At 40.7% G+C, this 3,675-nt stretch overlaps 1 pseudogene; it reads right to left on the bottom strand.

Moving 5' to 3' along the window:
* LOC102484503 (nuclease-sensitive element-binding protein 1-like) overlaps window positions 1-3,145 on the bottom strand; it is a 14,500-nt pseudogene extending 11,355 nt beyond the window's left edge.
* Window positions 3,146-3,675: the final 530 nt, after the last annotated feature.

The raw sequence follows: 3,675 nt of genomic DNA, 5'->3' as shown, positions 1-3,675 counted from the left end.
CACTCTTGCCAGCACCATTTGCTAAAGAGGTTTTCCTTTCCCCAATGGATTGACTGGTACCCTTTGTCAAAAACCAGTTTGCTATATGTTTGAGAGTTTATTTATTTCTTGGGACTCTATTTTGTTCCATCGGTCCACCTGTCTGTTTCTGTTTTCATACCATGCTGTTTTGATTACCATGGCTTTGTAGTATATTTTTGGGTTAGGAAGTATCTCACTCCACTCCACTACTGGTACCCTTTGTCAAAAACCAGTTTGCTATATGTTTGAGAGTTTATTTATTTCTTGGGACTCTATTTTGTTCCATCGGTCCACCTGTCTGTTTCTGTTTTCATACCATGCTGTTTTGATTACCATGGCTTTGTAGTATATTTTTGGGTTAGGAAGTATCTCACTCCACTCCACTCACTCCCCTCTTCTTGTGCAGGATTGCTTTGGCAATACAAGGTCTTTTATGATTCCAGACAAATTTTATGTTTTTTTCTCTAGATCTGTGAAGAATGTCTCTGGCACTTTGATTTGGATTGCATTAAACTTGTAAATTAATTTGGGTAGAATTGCCATTTTGATTATGTTAATTCTTTCAGTCCAGGAACATGGGATATCTTTCCACTCTTTTATGTCATTTTCAATTTCTTTTTTTAGCTTCTCATAATTTACTTGTGGAGGACTTTAACTTCTTCGGTTAGATTTATTCCTAGGTATCTTATATTTATTGTGAGTATGGAAAATGGAATTACTTTTTTCAGTTCTGACTCAGTCTGCCTGCTGTTCATGTATAGAAATGCTACAGATTTCTGTATGTTGATTTTGTATCCTGTGACTCTACTGTACTCATGCATTACCTCCAGGTATTTTTTCATGGATAACATTGGGTCTTCTATGTATGCAATCATGTCATCTGCAGATAGTAGTTTCACCTCTTTCCCAATTCAAATGCCTTTATTTTATTCTCTTTTCTGATTGCCTTGGCAAAGACTTCCAGTACTATGTTGAAAAGGAAGACTGTGGTTTTAAAAGAAACTCATAAGGAGTACAGAGAATGCACAGAACAAAAAATGATGGGAAAATGGTTTAAGTCACTGATATTGTCATTATGCTTAAGCTCACTTGCCCTTCATTCCTCCTAAACTCCAATCTACACGTTCTTTAAGATGAAGAAAACAGTTTAAACATTTTAAAAAGTAATTTCTAAAAATAAAAATTAACATTTAAAAAGGAACACTCAAGTCAGGAAACATTTTCCCATCATGTTTTTCTATGAACAGGTGTCTGAACCAAAACACTGCCAATGTCAAACTGCTTTAAGTTTAATGAAAATTGATCCCCATGACAATAGAGAGTGACAACTCAAACAGATGCACTGGATTTTTGTTCTAATTAATTTTAAATTCCTGAAATGGGGGAGATGGGGAAGTAGTTTAGGAATTCATTTCTATTAAAATATAATTGGTATTGCAAAACTCTAACTAAAAAAATGCACCAATATAATTTGACTTTGCATACAGTAGCTAAGTTAATTCAGTTGTGCAATGAATGAGTTGACAGTTTAACCCAGTGCTGAGATATTACCATTTCCACTTCTGCTCCTCTTCTTTCTTCGGCTTCTTTTTCTTGTTATCTGGCTCAGGAACTTTTTTATCCTTATCTTTTTCTTGTTTCTTTTTTTTTTTCCAATTTATCATCCTCATCTTCCTCCAGATTTTGTTTCTTCTTCTTCTTAATATCTTCTGTTTTAGTTTTCTTAGGTTTATAATCAGCATCATCCTCATCTCAAAGTCTCTTGAGTGGCTTTATATCTTTATTATTATTATTATTATTATTATTATTATTGGAGAGATTTTTGCTATGGGGCATGTGTGCTCGCCAGGCAGACAGAGAGGAACAGAGAGACAGAAAGCGAGAAATCACCTCCCCAGGGGGGATGGCCATGCCACAATCCCTTCTCCTCCATTCTCCTCTCTGGATCTTGGGTACACAGGCACACGCACCCAGCGTGAGTTTTAAGCCACCGGGTCCAGGACGGGAACCGTGGTCGACTATGTGGGAATCCAGCGACATAGCCATTATGCTAACTGCTGGTCCCAGAGTGGCTTTATATCTTATATAGGAGGAGCAAAATAGCCATCATCCTCAAGTTCATCTTTAATTCATGGTGGGCTTGTAAAGCCATTTTCTTTGTCCTTCTTTATTTTGGCATCACCAGAGGCTCTAATCTTTTCTTCCTTTCTTTTTTTCTTGTCCCTGTCTTTATGTTTCCCTTTATGATTTTCTGAGATTCCATCTTTGTATTTGGTTTTCTCTGTCTCTTAGTGTTTCTTTTCAGAATCTTTATGTTCACTGTTGCTATACTTGGATTTTTTCCCCCGATCTCTCCATCTTTCTTGGGCCCTTTGTGCTGGTGTTCTCAGTCTTTGTGTTTATGAGAATCATTCAATTGGAGATCCGTTTTGATCTGGTAATCATTGTGGAGATGGTCTCCACTCATGTTGGCTGGAGAGATGAGTGCCACCTGCGGTGAGGCTGCGTAGTGGTGTGAGGAAAATGCAGGCGATCTGGCCTGCTGCATAGGCAGACCAGGCTCTGCAAGTTTGCAGAGGCATGGATATGCACTGGCGACTGCAAGCCAGAGACTCCCAGAATAGCAGAGGTGGTGACAGGGGCGGAGACACTGACTGACTGCAGACTTGGCGGTGAAAACAGACCACAGCAGTTGTGTAACAACATAAGTTCACATTTTCCTGGCACTGATTCTTGACCCTACAATGACACATATGACCGACCACTACAACAGTGTCACCATCCCAGACCTGCCCCTGGACTTGTTGAAGATCAATGAGCACATGCTGACCAAGTCCAATGATAAGCTGTTCTTCCTCATTCTGTTTTTTGAAAATAAGAGAAGCTGGCGGTGGCTCCGTATGTCCAAAATGGTCCCTCTTGTTGTGGATGAGGTTATTGACAAGTTAAAGATGATGGAGGGGCGGAGCTCCAGCATCAGCAAGACACATCACTTTTGACAGTGCCATGAACCACTTGAGATGCTTGCACTGGGAGCAGTGATGTCAGTGACATTGACTGATTGCAGCTCCTGCAGAGGTGTTGGCTGCCTAAGTCGGTCACCAGCTGCAGGTCCTCTGTCCATAGTTTTGATAAGCTGTACATATTTGTACATTATTCAAAACTTAACTTATTCTTGGTTTCAATCACCAAAGACCCTCTGTCCAGACTTCACCTTCCAGCTCCCCTGATCTAGCCAAGAGTCAGGTTAGAGCACCCTACTTATTCTCTGTCTCTGTCCATCTCTCTCTAGTTCTTTTTTTTTTTTTAATTTTTAAACTTAGCTGTCTGCTGCTCTTTTGTCCTTCTAATTCTTTTTTTTGGGGGAGAGGTTTTTTGGCTATAGGGTGCGTGCACTTGCCAGACAGACAGAGAGAGACATAGAGATAGAAAGCAAGAAATCACCCCCCAGGGGGATGGCCACACCGCAATCCCTTCTCCTCCATACTCCTCTCGGGATCTTGGGCATGCACGCACACGCGCCCGGCGTGAGTTTTAAGCCACCGGGTCCGGGACGTGAACCGTGGTCGACTACGTGGGAGTCCAGCGACATAGCTATTACGCTAACTGCTGGTTCCCTGTCCTTCTAATTCTTACCTTTTCCCTACCCCATAG

The sequence above is a fragment of the Tupaia chinensis genome, unplaced genomic scaffold (genome assembly GCF_000334495.1).
Source record: "Tupaia chinensis unplaced genomic scaffold, TupChi_1.0 Scaffold147773_1, whole genome shotgun sequence".
Lineage (NCBI taxonomy): Eukaryota > Metazoa > Chordata > Mammalia > Scandentia > Tupaiidae > Tupaia > Tupaia belangeri.
This window is presented reverse-complemented; position numbering and strand designations above follow the sequence as displayed.